General features: G+C 44.3%; 1 long non-coding RNA gene across 1 annotated transcript; it reads right to left on the bottom strand.

Annotated features, from left to right (window-relative positions):
* Positions 1-800: 800 nt before the first annotated feature.
* Positions 801-6,217, bottom strand: LOC115297176. Its single transcript, XR_003911327.1, has 2 exons — positions 6,132-6,217; positions 801-1,021 (listed from the first exon to the last, which is right to left on the bottom strand). It is a non-coding gene; the product is annotated as an uncharacterized LOC115297176 (long non-coding RNA).
* Positions 6,218-17,735: the final 11,518 nt, after the last annotated feature.

Genomic DNA, 17,735 nt, shown 5'->3' on the forward strand with positions numbered 1-17,735 from the left:
AAACTTGAGGCTCTTGGGGGCACTAGGGTGGCTCAGTCACGTAAGGGTCAGACTCTTGATTTCAGCTCAAGTCATGATCTCATCATTTCTCAGATCCAGCCCCATGTCTGGCTCTGCACTGTCAGATTGGGATTCTCTCTCTCCCTCTCTCTCTGTCCCTTCCTCACTTCCTCTCTGTCTCCCAAATAATAAATACATAAACTTTAAAAAGAAAGAAAGAAAACTTGAAAGTCTTGCTTTCACCCAGTCTTCACTAGGAGAAACCCTGTTGACTCCAATAGTGTTTAAAGGGCTTGAAATTTGCTTCCTGTGATATTCTTCAAAACTGTAATAAATGAACAGTGCTCTGCATTTCCCATAGGGTAGTGGCAACCTCACCACAAAATTTAGTGCCACCTTTTATCCAGGGGAGGCTCTAATAACTCAATGCCACAATCTTCACCACACCAAACCGTAGCTTCCTTATCCCGGTTTTTTCCCTCTGCTCCCCTATTGCCTGCTGTTGTTTATTTTTTGGCTTAGAGAAGAAGTTATCTTCTGTTCTCCAGTGAAAGCGGCCACAGACTCAGGGATAGACAATCGCAGTGTCAGAACTGTAAATCCAATATAAGCTTCGAAAAAAAATGGAATGAAATCGTTTAGGAACCTTTCCATGAATCCCAAAGGTTTCCGAGGGGTGTGTAAAAGGGATGGGCGAATAAGAAAGTAAGATAGTTTCCCATGTGATATTTTAGGAATTGACCGTTTGGAAATACTAGTTTGCAGAAAGGGGCAATGAGGAACCGGATTAAAAGGTTGTCTATTGTGAAACTGTCTTCATATCAGGATTTCAACATCCCTTCCGGATGATTCAGAAAGGCACCAATTCTGTCTCTCTTTCCTGGGCTCCTTTCCCCATCGATTTTCATGGAAATGCTAACAACTCATGGCATTTCCCGAGTCCACTTTAGCACGGATCGCGTCTCCTTCTCCTCTCGGTCTGTTGAACAAGGCGTTGCGGAGACACAGGTAAGAAGCTGGCCTGGGAAGGAGAAAGAAAAGAGCAATGTCCACAAACATGGGTATCACCAACTCGAGTTGCAGAAGCCAATGAAAACGCCGTTAGGCCCAAATATAAATATTTTGTACCTTTCTGCCAGGCGCTGTAGTTTAGTACAGGATCCACGGCTTAGAGATTCACAGGCAAGTGTTATAAATTTGAGAACATAAGTTGGACCCCTTCCCGTACCAATAAGCAGTCACAGGTGTGGTTTTCATGAAATCGTATATTTAGGGAGGGAGGGCGGGGAGAGAATTGCATGTTCTAAGCAAACTGTATTTGCATACACATTATGCATGTACCCAACACACACTTGTGCAAAGACGATTAAATATGTTCTGTGTTGGCAGCCTCTTACTATGTTTCTTTAAAGCAGGAATAGCAAATAGGTTCCTCTCGCATGCCAAATCCAATCAGTGTAGAGTGGCTGCTTGAAGCGCCATGTCGAGAAGGATTCAGAGGTCATATCTGGGTTCATTCGACAGTTTTTATGTTGTGCCCACTGTGTCCCGTGCACAACGTGAGGCCGCCACATTTTATTATTGCAGAGGCGGGAGCGTGCGTTCCACTGGCCTAGAGTTCAATACAATCAGTGCCCCCCGGAGGGGTACAAGCCAGCCACCCCGAGCTCCCGGCCCTGGGATCTGGGATTGGTTTTGAAAGAGTGTGGTGAGCAGTAGGCAATGACTGCCAAGAGCCCACACCAGCGTGAGAAGGCAGCAGCGTGGGGTGGCGGAGGGGGTAATGTTGCAGTGTGTGTGTGTGTGTGTGTGTGTGTGTGTGTGTGTGTGTGTGTGCCATATATTTGTCATGTCTGCTGCAGGACCATCAACAAATACACTGTAGTGTCACAAACAGGTTTGCAGTTGGGGCACAGCGATGCAAAGGTAATACTAAAACAAAAGAGCTGCAAATAAGAGGGTCATTTTGATGGTCCTGAATGTTTTGCCATTGCTTTCTTCTTTTAAGTTTATTTTGAGAGAGATAGAGTGCATGCAAGAGGGAGAGTGTATGTGAGTGGGGTGGGGCAGAGAGAGAGAGGGAGAGAGAGAATGCCAAGCAGGCTCTGCACTGTCAGCAGAGCCCAATGCAGGGCTCGAACTCACAAACCATAAGATCATGACCTGAGCCTAAATCAAGAGCCGGACGCTCAACCGACTGAGTCACGCAGGCACACCCTTGCATGACTTTTAAAAAAGACTCTGAATTTCATTTTTTCCTTTCTACTGCTGAGTGCCTGTCCACTTGGACGGCCATTGGCTATTCTTACAGGGTATCTGCCGACACCCATTGAAGACCAGAGGGAAAGGACGTCAAAGTGTGTTTGTGGGTCACTGTGCTGCCCTGGGCACAGTCACATGCCCAGAGAGACCAAGGGTCTGTCCCCTGATGGAATTCCAGTTGAAGAGCCACCCAGCCAACCTGCGGGCTCCAGGCCTCTGTCTTGTCTACAGTATCTGAGAGGGGCTTTTTCCAAGGTGGTGGCCGGGCAATGACAGAGCAAGAAAGACCACGTACGTTAGAATATCCCATCTTTCTCTCGGACCTTTAATAGGTCAGTCTGAGGAGTAAAGCCGCAGATCCTTGCTTTAAGGAAGAGAAGGTATAAACTAAACGTGATGGCGGACCGCACCCCCTGAGCCCATTCATTGCTAAAGATACTATCATTCCCTCTGCTTTTTCCTAGATTGACTTAAAAGCTATAGAGGCAAAGAGGCCTAAAAAATTATTAGAATTATTAGAAATTCTCTTATTTTGCCTTGTTTTGTTTTGCATGACTCGGTCTCTTAAACCGATGCCAGTTAGTTATGCAACAACCATGTGGCCATCGTTTCTGACCTTCAGGGCCAAGTTAGGACACAAGGAAACATGCTAACTGCTTTGAAAATGTCCTTGTCAAATGTCCTTTTCCTTTGACTCGGCAGCTCCGTTTCTAGAATACTTACTTCCTAAAGAGCCAGTGAGAGAAACGCACAGATAGGTAGGTACGAGAATGTTCGTCACTGCCGCGTTTGATAGGGGAGCACAGGAGGAAGAGAGAGGAAAGAGAGAAAAACAACACAATCAGCAATAAGAGATTGGGTAACTCAATCAAGATACATTCAGCTGACTGGGTGTTAGGTCTTCTTGTAGAACTGCTTTTGGATACATGAAAATGTTCATAGTAGGTTCTTGAAAGAATGAAAAAATCAGACTACGCAATGCTGCGTCCCCATCGAGGGGCCTGCAATCCATCAGTCAGAGGGTGGTCCCTGGACTGACGTCAGCACCACTGGGAGCTTGCTGGAATGCTAAATCTCAGGGCCCACCCAGACCCACTGAACCAAATCTGCCTTTCAACAAGAAGCCTTAAGGCTCTGAATGCACATCGACCTGCTATTTCCATTGGTCCATGGAACTGCGAGAGAGGGAACATCAGAATATTCAGTTTTTCACAAAGTCCAGTAAAATTAGTTTATAGCCCTGTTCTTTCTTCTGAGATGATAAGCTTGCTTCTACGGGGTTTAACTTCTTTTCTTTTATCCAGATTTTGCTTGTTGTTTTGCAGCCGCTTCGGTGGCCTTAATGGACAATGATGTGTTGTTTTAGAAATTTTTCTAGGAAACCTGGGAATCATGGTGGATGCTAACACATGCCGCTTTGGAGTAAAATGTTACATGTGGGCGTGTGGTTTAGGGGTGCATGTAAATTACATGGAAACAGTCATCCACTTCGGGAGGTGGGATTGTAAATGCATCCAGTGTCTTCTTCTTGTCTGAGTTGTTTATGTTTTGAGCTTTTAGCACTAAAAAGTTGAATTCAAAGCTGGAGGAACCCAGAGAGGGCAGACGTTTGGTCTCTATAGCTTAGGAAGTTGTGTCTGCTTGGGGACTCCCAATGCAGTGACAATGTTCATGGAGTGTAAACCCAGTCAGCCTGGGATCCAGCCCCAATGGCACCTTGGCTAGGTCCAAGGCCAAGGAATGTGTGCCCTTCAGTCTTGGGTTCTTCATCTATATGATGGGTGATGATAGTAATAGTACCTAATTCTGGCAGAAGTGAATTAGCTTCTGTATGATTTTACCAGGGTGGTTAAAACAAACTAACACAAAACTGGGTGGTTTAAAACAATAGGAACTTAGTCTTTCATACTTCCGAAGGCCGGAAGTCCAACACCAAGGTGTCAGGCTGGCTCCACTCCCTCGGAAGCCTGTAGAGGAGAATTCATCCTGGTTTTCTCCAGGGTCGGGTGGCTCCAGGTGCTCTCCAATCACTGTCTGGTCTCCACACAGCCTTCTCTTCTCTCTCTTACACATGTTCTCCTCTTCTCTCTCTTACAAGGACTCCTCTCTTACAAGGACTCTGTCTTACAAGGACTCCTGTCACTGGAATTTGGGCTCTCCTGGGTCATCCAGGGTGATCCCATCTCTGGATCCTTAACTTAGCTACATGTGCAAAGATCACCTTTTTCAAATAAGGTCATGTCTCTAGAGACTAGAGCTTAACAACTGGACATATCTTTTTGAGACAGAAAGGCACCATTCAACCCACTACAGTGTATATAATTCAACTTAAAATAGCACACAATACACAGCAAGTATAGTCTCTGTCTCATTTCCATTCTCTGGAAAGGTTTTGTTCCAGAATTTTCTCTACAGGTTCTTACTTAGATAGAAGCGTTTTGCTTTCCAATTTCCAATCCAACTGAATTATCATTATTACTGAAGATACCCATCGCAAAAACCATTGTTGTTGAGGATAAGCATTTCAGTTCATCGTGGTTACCACTGAAAATATGAAGAGAGGTTGAGGAAAATGGCGTCAAGTCTGAACAGATGAAAGAGTCAGTAAAAGGGAACCCACAGAGTCATTTTCATTTACAGAATTCCATCTGTCTTGTCTTTCTCCTGGTAGCCACCTTACATTAGTCTAACAAATCACTGTTCCCCACAGGGCACAGGAGACACAGCTGACATTAAACAGAACAGTTTGTCCTTCAAGACTGCCTTTCATACAGGCATCCTCCAAGGGCACAAGAAAGCAAACGCATCCCCCAAGTGGTCGTCCAGACCAGTTGGTGACCTTGCACTGGCTCTCCAAACTCAGGGAGCATTGGAATCCTCACTGCCAACTTTCTCCCCTCCGCTTCCAAAAGCTAAAGGAGCAGTATTCCCTTGTAACTGTGTTAGGTGTTTGGATGGACTGAGGACTTGGTCAAAGTTGTGCCTCAAGAGGTAGGCACAATATTTGACCTGTGGTAGGAGCACAGCGTGTTTTGTTGAATGAGTGAATGACTGAGTGAGTGAGTGGGTTTTTGATTTGGGGAGAGTTAGATCCTAGCATTCAAAGAGTAATAGTTTCAACGGACAAGTTGTGTACATTCTTCACATATGAGTCCCCACGACCCCATGCCCATCCTGTGAGAGTTTTCTTTACATGGGAAACCACGATGTCTAGAAGGAGCCCTGTTTCTGCTGTTGCTGAGGGTGAGTCCTCCTGCCCTGGGATGTGTTGATGGTGCTAAGAGCAGAATTCTGCACCATGGCTTCCTGAGTGCATAGGGGCGGTGCCTAATCACCCCCTGGCTGCCACCCCACTTGTGGGACCTCCTGCTTCTTGGGAAGCCGGCATCACCTCCACATACATGGCTCCATATATGGGAGCCACAAGACAGAATCAGTCCTTCCTGAAGCCTACGTAGGCAGCTTTCAATGAGAGAACTGCAAATCCAGGTCACAGACTGTCTCTCCACAGAGCAACATAGACCTTTCTTTCTAAGTATCCAATAGTACATTTGTAGCCCTTGAATTTTGGTGAATAAGCATGCAGGAAAAGCCATGTGCTCAAGCTCAATCATCCGCTTCCAGCATCTCTTCAAGCCCAACTCCCTAATACTTAGCCCATAAAGCGGTCATCTCCACATGCTCACAGAGGAATATCATTTGGATATTTCAGACAGAACACAATTATAGCCTCCTGAAAAACTCAGACAACTAAGGCTGAAGCCGGTGCTGTGGGTTTTTGGATTAGCAAGAAAATTGCTTCAGTTCTTCCTTCAATCTGCAGCTACCTCTGAACGAAGCTCAAGTGACATTTCTGCTATTATTCCTACCTTTCACTGGTGGGCTCTGGAGTCAGACTCATTCAGCAGTGAAGCCATTGCAAAAGCATCTGGAAGTCGAGATTTCCAAATAATTAGAACCAACAGCAAGTCCAAAAGTTTCACAGCTGCCCAGTGGAATGGGGTGTTTGGCCAATGTTGTTACAACCCATTACCGCAGTGGTGTTTTCATTCTAGGCTGCAGGAAGGCCCTGTAAGAATGTGAAAATCAATACAAAAGGTTTGTCGGGGGTGACATGTTTGTTAATGTTTTATTGATTATGCTATTGGTTGTAAATTTTCTAACTTAATAGAGCTCACGATTTTTTGCAGTAAAAGACAGAGGTTATTTAATTAACTGGCAACTTAATGCAAAAGTACTAACATGACACACTGTGACTGCTTCAAAATGACACTCACTTCATCACTCTGCAAGTGGGCTCGATGTCACACACACGCACACACTCATACGAGAACATTATGCCACTAAGAGAATTAGGTGAAGGGACGCTGTTGTAAAAAGGAAATCATCTATCCACACACTTAATACTAAAAGAATGGTTAAGCAAACATATAGTTGTTCTCTTTATAAGAGGATATTAAGAATAAGCTCTTTAAAAATGAAGCCAAATTATAAATGCCCATAATTAAGGCAGCATTTGTAAAAAAAAAAAAAAAATCATAATGTACTTTCTGTATCCAGAGTGAAAACACTGTGACCTAACATAACGATCTTGTGAGATCACAATTTTTTTTTTTAAGTATCTAAGAAAGCACATAAATTCAGTCCAGCGATAGTTCATGATACTCTTTCCCAGAACTGTTTGGTCCATCCTATATATTCATGGTGCTAAAGTCCTATACAAAAATCACTTTGTGATCCTATCATGTGGGTTCTTACTATCTGCTGAGATTGGTGGCCAAAGGACAAAGCTGTTAGACTCAAAGCATTTTCCAATGAGCCTTTAATGAAACGCACCTGTCTCTCTTCTTCCTTTAGGGAGAGAAACAGGTCACTTAGCTTGATATTCCTTGTTGCTTTTTTTTTCATCATGACAAGTGTATGCTTTAATCCCCATCACCTATTTTCCCCATGCCCCCCAACAACCTCCCCTCTGGTGACCATCTGTTTGTTCTCTAGAATTAAGAGTCCATTTCTTGGTTTGTCTCTCTCTCTCTCTTTTATTTTATTTGCTTATTTGCTTTGCTTCTTATATGAGTGAAATCATATGGTATTTGTCTTTCCCTATCTGATATATTTGGTTAGGATTATACTCTCTGGCTCCATCCATGTTGTTACTAATAGCAAGATTTCATTCTTTTTATGACTGAATAATATTCCATTGGAAATCTACACCACGTCTTCTTTATCCATTCATCTATTGATAGACTCTCAAGCTGCCTCCATAGTTTGGCTATTGTAAATGATGCTACTATAAGCATAGGGGTGCATGTATTTCTTTGAATTTGCATTTTTATATTTTTGGGATAAACACTTAGTAGTGAAATTACTGGATTGTAGGGTAGTTCTATTTTTAATTTTTTTGAGGAAACTCCATATTGCTTCTCACAGTGAATGCAAGTCTGCATTCCCACCAACAGTGCATAAGCATTCCTTTTTCTCCACATCCTCGCCAACACTTGTTTCTCGTATTGTTCATTTTAGCCATCTGACAGATGTGAGGATAGCTCATTATAGTGTGAGTCATGTGAAGCATCTTTTTACATGTCTATTGGCCATCTGAATGTCGTCTTTGGAGAAATGTCTCTTCATGTCTTCTCCCCAGTTTTTAATTGGATTATTTGTTTTTTGGCTTTGAGTTGTATCAGTTCTTTATATGTTTTGGATATTAACCCTTAATCATATATGTCACTTGTAAGCATCTTGCATTCAGTAGGTTATCTCTTAGTTTAGTTGGTGGTTTCCTTTGCCATGCAGAAGCTTTTTATTTTGATGTAGTCTCAATAGTTTATCTTTGCTTTTGTTTCCCTGGCCTCAAGAGACATATCTAGAAAAATATTGCTACAGCCAATGTCAATGACATTACTGCCTGGGCTCTCATCTAGGGATTTTTTTTTGTTTGTTTCCTGTCTCACATTTAGATCTTTATTCCATATTGAATTTATTTTTGTGTATGGTGTAAGAAGGTAGTCCAGTGTCATTCTTTTGCATGTAGCTGCCCAATTTTCCCAACATCATTTGATGAAGAGACTGTCTTTTTCCCATTGGATATTCTTTCCTGCTTTGTCAAAGATTAATTGACCATATTATTATGGCGTTTTCCTGGGCTTTCTGCTCTATTCCATTGATCTATGTGTCTATTTTTGTCCCAGTACCATAGTGTTTTAATTACTACCACTTTGTAATGTAACTTGATATCTGTGATTGTGATACCTCTAGTTTTGTTTTTCTTTTTCAAGGTTGCCCTGGTTATTTGAGGTCTTTTGTGGTTCCATACAACTTTTAGGATTGCTTGTTCTAGTTCTGTGAAAAATGCACTTGGTATTTTGTTAGGGATTGTGTTACATCTCTACATGGCTTTGAGTAGTAAAGACATTTCAACAATATTTGTTCTTCTAACCCATGCGCATGTAATGCCTTTCCATTTCTTGGCACCATCTTGAATTTCTTTCATCAGTGTTTTATAGTTTCCAGAATACAAGCCTTTCACCTCTTTGGCTAAGTTTATTCCTAGTTATTTTATTGTTTTGTGTGCAATTGTAAATGGGATTTTTATTTTTAAATTTCACTTCTGCTGCTTCATTATTAGTGTTCAGGAACACAGCAGATTTCTGCACATTGATTTTGCATCCTGTGATGGTCCTGAATTCATTTATTACCAACTCTGGTAGTTTTTTCCTGGATCTGGATATCTGTTTCTTTCCCCTGATTTTCCTTGTTTTTTTCCCCCGTTACCATAAGCTCTGACACATAAAATGATATATTTTGAGGCATTCCCAGAATGACATCGAGGTATCACACGTGGAAGACAGTGATTCTAGTCTGCCCCACGGAACTCTGGTCCCACACATGCCAAGACCTCACATTGTCCCTAAAGCCATACAAAGCACAGGGCAGCTGGTCAACACCTACTTCAGTCCTGATTGTTTTCCATGTTCATAGCTAAACTGACATGATTTTTTAAAATCTTCTTCCAAACTTCTTTCCTCAGAAAATGATTTAAGTAACTGTTTCGTAGTCACAGAAGCCTCTTGAATTACCAACTCTTTCAAGAAATTGTAAAGATTCTCCTGGATCCGCTTCAATGGAGCTGTGATTTCCACAGAAGAAGAGATTTGCCATCCTAAGCACTCATTTCCCCAATTACCGTCAGTGGTTGTCCCTCTACCTGCCGGGTTAATAACCCGGCTGTTTTATCACCCACCATATCAAAAGCCTCCTTATCTGGTAATTACCTTTCTTCACTCTCTCTTTCTTTTTCTTTTTGAACTTATTTTTAACATGTCTTTTCAAGCCTTTTCAGACTTCCTAATGGAATCCTCAGGTGAATGTTTCAAAATTTCCTTCCATGCCATACCTCATATTAGCTCTCCCAACTTCTCAACAGGAAGTCTCAATTAATAAAAATTTCACCAAGGCATGAGTTCTTTCTTTTCTTTTCCATGAACCAGAAAGTCTCCCATGGTGGCTTCCTAAAATATTTGGATAACAATTTCAAAATGGAAATCATTCTATAAATACAGATCCGTGACACCAGATTCTCCTTGGGCTTGACCTGGTCTTGGTGAATGCTTCCTGGAAAAGCTGGGGGTTTTGTCTTTTTAGATGGCCTTGTGTCTTTTTATATTAAGTTTTTTAAAAAGTAAAGTTTAAAAAAATTATTTTAGTGTTTATTTTTGAGAGAGAGAGAGAGCACGCACACACACGAGTTGGGAAGAGGCAGAGACAGAGTGAAACACAGAATCTGAAGCAGGCTCCAGGCTCTGAGCTGTCAACACAGAGCCCGATGCTGGGTTCGAACTCATGGGCCGTGAGATCATGACCAGAGCTGAAGTCAGAGGCTTCACCGACTGAGCCACCCAGGCGCCACAAAACAGTAAGGTTTTAAAATAGACCTGGTAGCAATTCACACGGAGGAGACACACTATATGCACATTAAAAGGACAACAGTCAGAGCACTTGATTTTGGATGTTCTTCCCTTGGGTAGAAAGATGTGTTGTCCCGGGGATGGTGACAGTGAAAGTCATGGCGAAGGTCTTCATTTTATACTGGGTGATGAGTTCACATGGCTTATTAAGTAAACATGAAATAATGAACGAATGAATGAATGAATGCGGACACACATGAAACCATGTTTAAAGCAAGCCACAGCCAAGATTATAACTAATCTGAATTTGTGCATTGGAGGCCACAGAGAAAGCAAAGGAAAAGAAACACACAGGCAAGACTTTAATTTCTAGTACCAACAAATTACCTCCCAAATGAGAGTACAAGTATCCAACCTGCATAGTATTTGTTCCCAAGTTTCCTTTAAATTCACCAGCACGTTATGAAATGTGTGATCTCCTGCTCTGCTCTCAATGTCCCTGATGAGGAGCAAGCGAAGCAAATTTTCATACGCTTCCTAGCCATTTTTATATCCCCTTCTGCAAATTGATGTATAGATTACCTGCTTTTCTAGATTTGGGGAAACTGAAGATTTATTAACTTAGAATTTCAACCTCTAGTCTTCATAGGATTGCCAGTGCTTTCAGACCGTGGGAAATAGGGGTTGTAAGACTGCAGTGCCCCAGAGAAAGGGTCCATGAGGTGAGCCCTGAAACAGAAAATGATTTGTCAATGCCAACACACAAGCGTGCTCTGGACATCAGTCCTTTGTCTGTTTCACACAGGCAAACAGAGTCCTTTGGTCCCCAGGTTCTTACTTATAGTGCAAATCTTTTCATTTTGATATTGTTCGATTTGTGTATGGTGACTTTTATAGTTCGGTTTTCTGTGTCTCTCAGAAGGTGTCTCCTACAGAGAGTTATAAACAAAGCCACATATTTCCTTACATAATTTTTTAAATTATGCCTAAACTATATCCTGGTTATATGTTCTTTTCTTTAAAATTTTTAATGTTTTTTTTTTTGAGGGAAAGACAGACAGACAGACAGAGCATGAGCAGGAGAGAGGCAGAGAGAGAGGGAAACATAGAATCCAAAGCAAGCTCCAGGCTGCCAGCACAGAGCCCAACCTGGGGCTCGAACCCACAAACCGTGAGACCATGACCTGAGCCAAAGTCAGATGTTTCAACCGATGGAGCCATCCAGGTGCCCCATCCTGGTTATATTCTTAAAACTGACATGAAGTAACATTACTTTTCATTAAATAAAAGCCAGGGCTCTTGAGCCATTTCTTTAAAAATCTAGAAGGGCGGGGCGCCTGGGTGACTCCGTCAGTTAAGCATCTGACTCTTGATATAAGCTCAGGTCATGATCTCACAGTTCACGGGATCCAGCCCCACATCGGGCTCCGTGCTGACAGTGTGGAGCCTGCTTGGGATTCTCTCTCTCTCCCTCTCTCTGCCCCTCCCCAACTTGCGTTCTCTTTCTCTCAAAATAAATAAAAACTTAAAGCAAAATAAAAATCTAGGAAGGTGTAATCTGTGGGGAGAATTTGGAGTCACAGTGTCAGAGCCATGAAGAAAACTACTCTGTTCAACTTTCACTGTTTCAGAGAAGGGACCAGGGGTCCTGAAACATTCAGTGACCCACTTGAGGCCACCCAGAGGGGTAGGGGTAGAATTGGAAATCAAACCCAGTCTGCCTGGGGCTGGGCTAAATCTCTCTCCTGCCCACAGACCCTCTTCTAAACACATTCAGCCACCATCACTTGAATGTGCTTTCTGAATCCTACAACTTCTTAAACTAGTTAAAATAACTAGTCTAGTTATTTAACTAGAATTAACCAGAGTAGAATAACTATTCTAACTATTCTAGTGTGCATCCCTGCACTGAGCCTGCGGCTGCGTGTGTGTGTGTGTGTGCGCACATGCCCACACACGTGTGAGTGCGTGAGTGTGTGTTTGGTACAGTAACTTTTCATATTACACTGCTTCGCTTAAATTTGTCTATTGAGGTCCAGGCCCCCTAGGTGGAAATTATCAACTAAATTTGATTCAAAGAGAATGATTTTCAGTAATTTGTTTCAGATAGAGTAAGAATATAATTCCTGGAAACAACATGTTTTTTTTTAAACTAATCAAAGTCATCACCACCAGATTAAGAAAGAGCAGGGGGCCCTGGTCACGCTTGGCTGGGGAGGGGTATGAACAACGGACCACGTGTTCATCTCTGCAGCCGGCGTGGAATGGAGTGGACAGACAAATGCATAGCCTGTTTTGTGGGGAGAGACCCTCCAGTTCCAAGCTGCATAACCCCAAATACAGAATATAGGCTTTCTGGACGTTCCTGCATGAAAGCAGAATGCTCCGGTTAAATCTTCAACTTAAAAAAAATTTTTGAGTTTTCCTGTCCAGAAATTAAAATATATGGTTGAATCTTCCCTCCAAGTGTGTTTCCATTGTTAGCAGGAGACAAAGTATCCACATTTCACAGGCTATACGGAGGGATGAAGAAAAGGCGAGTTAATCTGAATGCTGGACAAGAGCAGGGGGAGAAGAGAGGTGACAGCATGGAACTACGCTTACCCCAACAGACACAAGGATACAGGGTTCCTGGAGCTAGCGTGGGTGTCTAGACCTCCTAACATTTACAGAGCGGCAGCAACTCCCACAAAGAGGGGCTTTATTAAAAAAAAAAAAAAAAAAAAGAGTAGAGAGTTTGTCTCACACAATAAGTCTAGAGACAGACAAACCAAAGCTGGGGTAGCAGCTCAGTCATGCTCTTTCATCTTTGCTCTTTGACATTCCCAGTGGACTGCCTCACAGTCACAGCATGGCTGCTGAGACCCCAGGCATCACACTTGGGGTTCAGAGAGAAAGAATAGGAAGTAATGTCAGTTGCATGAGTTTCTCTTGTAAAAGCTTTCCTAACCTCCCCCCACCTCCCCCGGTAGCTGAAGTTTGGCTTGTCTCTTGGCTCAAATTGCTTCACATGACCATCAACACACAGAAGGGAGGCTGGAAACAAAGTACAGCCTTGGTTTTTTTCCATTTGTCTAGTTTACTGTGGTCACTTTTGCATGTGGAGGCTGGAGCTTGACAGTCCCTGTGCCTGCTCCAGCTTCACGAGACAACAGATCTAGGATCTGAAGAATTCCAGAGCTCATGGTTTCTTCAAGAATTCCCTGAACCGCCACCATCCAGGGCCTGAAGCCAATCTCAGAAAAGGAAATGCCTATCTCTAAAAGCCCACAGTTTTGACAGTGAGCCGACTGAAGGGCAAAATGATGGGATCCTTGACTCAAGAGAGAAGGGAGGTCTCAGATTAGATCCACCCACATTCTCAATGACCAAAATTGTATAGTCTTGAAAAAAATTCATTATCGTCTCTAAGACCCACATTCTCATCTGTAAAGTGTAAAAAACAGTTCTTAGATTACAGGTTTGTCAGGAGATTCCTCTGGAATCCTGCAAAGGATGCATTAACATGAGAATGACGTGCAAGAGCTTTGCCCTGAAACAGCTGGATTTATATTAATGGCCTCAATTGTCTCACCTGTATGGGGGAGGGGGTGGGTGGCACGGGGGTGGGTGATGGGTATTAAAGAGGGACTTGCTGTGATGAGCCCTGGGTGTTGTGTATAAGTGATGGATGAATCACTGAATTCCACTCCTGAAACCAAAGTTACCCTGTATGATAACTAACCAGAATTTAAATAAAACCCTGAAAAGAAAAAAAAAACCATATCTTAAAATTATCTTTAAAGCGGGGGATGGCAATAACACACTTCTTCATAGGACTATAATGAGAATCAAGGGGGGGAGAAAGTCTCGTGGAACCCGGGCGGCTCAGTCAGTTAAGTGTCTAACTCTTGACTTCGGCTCAGGTCATGATCTCACAGTGCGGGGGTTTGAGCCCTGTATCAGGCTCTGTGCTGACCTTGTGGAGCCTACCTGGAATTCTCTCTCTCTTCTCTCTCTCTTTCTGTCCCTCCCTCCCCCTCAACATAAATAAGTAAACTTTAAGAAAAAAAGTTCTGTGAAGATTTAAAATAGCACTCGGGGAGCTCCAGGGGGGTTCAGCCAGTTAAGTGTCCAGCTTCAGCTCAGGTCATGATCTCATGGTTCACAGGTCTGAGCCCCACATCAGGCTCTGTGCTGACAGCTCAGAGCCTGGAGCCTGCTTCTGATTCTGGGTCCCCGCTCTTTCTGCTTCTCACCCATTCATGCTCTTTCTTTCAAAAATAAATAAACTTTAAAAATAAATTTAAAAAATAGCACTTGGCCCATGGCAAGTACTAAATACCAGCCACTCTTCTACTTAGGTATCTGCACCTAGTGCAACTGTGAGATGTACAGATAGTAACTATTGGTCTCCCTTCTCCAAGCCACCAGGTTATCGTGGGGACCAAACGAGGTAAGAATTGTGAATCTGCTTGGTGAGGTCCAAGGCTTTATTCAAAAGAAAGCATCTGCCCTGACTGTGGCACTGCCTATGCGGAGACTCCTGGAGCGGACATGGGGGGGGCGGGGGGAGGGCCAGACCCTGTTGGGTCCCCTGGACTGTGTTCTCCTGCACCTGCCTCATCCCAGTCAAGCACATTAGCCCGCAGAGACAAAAGTAAAGACTACAGTCAGTTTCCGTGCCTTGGCCAAACTCCACCGTTTTCCAGCAGATGGGCAGAGTCATCGTCCTTCCGACCAGGCCTCAAGGAAGAAGCAACGTCCCGTGGGCAGCACGATTCCGGTTTCCTCTCTCGCAGGCCCCGTCTGGCGGCAAGAGCATTGGGGCTCCCCTGTCCAGAGGGACAGAGAAACAGGGTGGCCCTCTCCCCCGAGAGGAATACAAAATTGGGGATGGGAGAAGGAAAGCTGAGTGCCCTCTATCATGGGCAGTTGGTCCCTGTCCCAGAACCGAGGACGCATCTGCCCCTGGCATCCTATGGGCTCCCTGGGTCTGTGAAAGCACAGCATTTGCCTTGGGCCTCAGGACCCCCGAAGAGTGTTGATGTTGTCAGGAGGGAGTGACGGTGAACGTCAGCTTTCTTTGCCTTTGGAAGGGCACCTGCTACGCCTCCTCACTGATGAGAAAGAAAGAGAAATGTTTCTCTCCAGTCCTGGAGTTTTCATATTTAATCAACCCACAGGCCCCCAAGGCACGCTCTGGCCCTGCACAGGATGGGAAGGTAGTTTAAATCTCCACCACAAAATGCAACAGCTCTTGCCAGAGAACTTGCTGGCAGCTGCCAAGCCCATGAAAACAGAAAAGCAGGTGCTCAAGACTTACTGAATATTGGGTAGTGAGGGCTTCACTATCAGGCTCAACTCTTGCACAAAGCAGCTGCTCGTGAGTATGATTTTGAACGCACAACTTCTGGCTACCCGATTATCACCGTAGCCAGCGCAGGCGGAAGCAACCTACAAGACACTATTCGTGATAATCATGAAGACCCATTAAACACTGATTCTGTGCGGGGCACTTACCTTGCTAAGGATCTTTATGCATTAACTCCTTTTCTTCATAAACATTCTAGAGGGAGGTGCTATTCTAACCTCTCTTTTAAGAACAAGGAAACTGAAACCCTAAATGAACAAAGTGACCACCGGGTGTTACAAAGCTGTCACATGGACATGCATCCATGTTCTCGGAGTTCCAAGTTCTTTGCTTCATCACCAGGTGATGCTGTCTCATTGAGAACGATGAACACAGATCACTGCCATCACCACAGAATGGTAGATCGGGAATCCAAGCCTCAGTGGCATCCATAATTTGGCGGGCTGTATTTATTAATCCCACAAAGAGTCCTTTGCGTCATGAACCCAACAGAAAGGCTCCGTTAACAAGAATGATGACATTTGCTTTGCAAACTTATGTATATTTTAGAATCTAAGCAATTTAGAGCAGACTCTGACATTCCTCCTTGGGTCATCTAAGGGACACCCAGCATGGCTATGTGAATAATCCAGAGTGTCACAGGCCATCTTTGTCTCAAGTTAGTGTGGCCTCCTCTGGAATGCCTCCCTAACCAGCAAGACTAAATCTGCTGAAGCCCTTTTCCAAAGCACTTTCAAGCACTGACTCAATGTCAATTGATTTCTCCAGGAATCCAATATGTTTTGCCCAGTGTCGCCTTCAACGCCCAACGGCTCCTTGTTTGGACAATCTGAGCTTTGTGGGTGAGCCCTTCTTCCTCCAGGGCATGTTCTATAAGACACGGTGGCAATGCAGAGCACGGTGGGTGTGAAGCCTCCCGTGTTAGATCTGGGGCCACGGGTTCCCTGTTGGGAAGATCTGTGAGTGTCAATGAGACGGTAGTTCTGGTGTGGCCCCATTCCATGTCCCTTTGCCTGCCATAGCTGCTGGACATGACTGCTTCATACTTTAATGCATTCTGTCATGTTGGCCTCACCAACACCTTAGCTAGAGTTTTCCTTGGGCCTCAGCCCTGGGTATCTCCAACCAGCTCAGATGAACATAGATGCACCCCGACCTTCCTGTGACCCGGGTGCATTATTGATCGACAGGTAATTATTACGGACTGCGTCTGTCTGTCTAGCAGACTGAGTCTGCCACTGTCTACAGTTTCTGAAATTTATCCCTAAAGTAAACCTCCTGCTTCAGCCACACCACCTTCCCAGTTGTGTGTCTTGTGCTCTTGGGCTCTGAGGCCCTGAGGCCTAATCCAAACAAGGTCTCATCCCAGTGACGATGTTGTCGCCCTCCATTGGTTCAGCGTCTGGAATCAAACCCCTCGAGGCAGCTCCACTGCCTCCAAGGGGAGGTGATGCTTACAGACAAAGCTTTACGGGAACAGAAAGGTGGCTTCTCTGACGGGGCGCCGCCTGAACCTCGGGCTCTCCTCCCTCGACGGTGCCCATCATCTGCAGAGAGTTCCTGTCCTATAAATGATCTTTCCTCAGGGCTGGATAAATCCTAACCGGCCGATGGCCACTGTGCCACTCAACCACGCCACCAGAGGTCGCATACAGACACAGATGTCCCCATCCTCTCGGTGTCTGGGTTTCCTGTGGTCACTGCTAGAACACACGACATCACAAGCTCAGCGGCTTGAAATAACTTAAATTTATTATTTCATAGTTCCAGACGGCGGAAGTCTAAAATGGGCTGGCCAAGCTTCCTGCTAAGGGCTCTCGGGGTGAATCTGTTTTCTTGCCTTTTCCAGCCCCTAGAATGCACCTGCATTCCTTGGCCCACGGCTCCTTCCTCCATCTTGGAGGCCAGAAGGATAGCACTTTCAAAACCTCCTCCACTCTAACGGGGGCATCCAGGCCTCTCCCTGATAAGAACCCTTGCGATGACATAGGGCCCTCCAGGATCACCCAGCACTCTCAGTCCAGATCCTTAATTCCACCTGCAAAGTCCCTTTGTCAAGCAAGGAAACACAGTCGAAGGTTCCAGGGATTAGACGTGTGGACATGCTGGGGGCGGGGCGTGATTCTGTTTCTCTCACTAGAGCAGACGACAAGACGCCCAGACTGAAAAACATGAACACTTTTGTACAGCAGGTTCTTCGGTCCCCAAGATTT

The sequence above is a fragment of the Suricata suricatta genome, chromosome 7, assembly GCF_006229205.1.
Source record: "Suricata suricatta isolate VVHF042 chromosome 7, meerkat_22Aug2017_6uvM2_HiC, whole genome shotgun sequence".
NCBI lineage: Eukaryota > Metazoa > Chordata > Mammalia > Carnivora > Herpestidae > Suricata > Suricata suricatta.